This window comes from Ornithorhynchus anatinus, chromosome 10 (assembly GCF_004115215.2).
Source record: "Ornithorhynchus anatinus isolate Pmale09 chromosome 10, mOrnAna1.pri.v4, whole genome shotgun sequence".
Taxonomy (NCBI): domain Eukaryota; kingdom Metazoa; phylum Chordata; class Mammalia; order Monotremata; family Ornithorhynchidae; genus Ornithorhynchus; species Ornithorhynchus anatinus.
Window position 1 is genome coordinate 56,986,863 of NC_041737.1, and position 457 is coordinate 56,987,319.

Below are 457 nucleotides of genomic sequence, written 5' to 3' on the forward strand. Positions count from 1 at the left end.
GCGGGACCCTCGCACCTGTTCCTCGCTCCCCCCGCTTTTGCACAGTCTTTCTTAATAATGTTGGTATTTGTTAAGCGCTTCCTATGGGCAGAGCACTGTTCGAAGCGCTGGGGGAGGCTACAAGGCCATCAGGTCGTCCCACGTGGGGCTCCCAGTCTTCATCCCCATTTGACAGATGAGGGAACTGAGGCCCAGAGAAGTAATAATGTTGGTATTTTTAAAAATATGTTGGTATTTGTTAAGCGCTTACTATGGGCAAGAGCACTGTTCGAAGCGCTGGGGAGGCTACAAGGTGATCAGGCTGTCCCACGTGGGGCTCCCAGTCTTCATCCCCATTTGACAGATGAGGTGACTAAGGCCCAGAGAAGTGCATTGCCCAAGGCCACACAGCAGACGAGCGAGGAAGCCGGGATTCACACCCACAACCTCTGACTCCCAAGCCCGGGCTCTACCCACT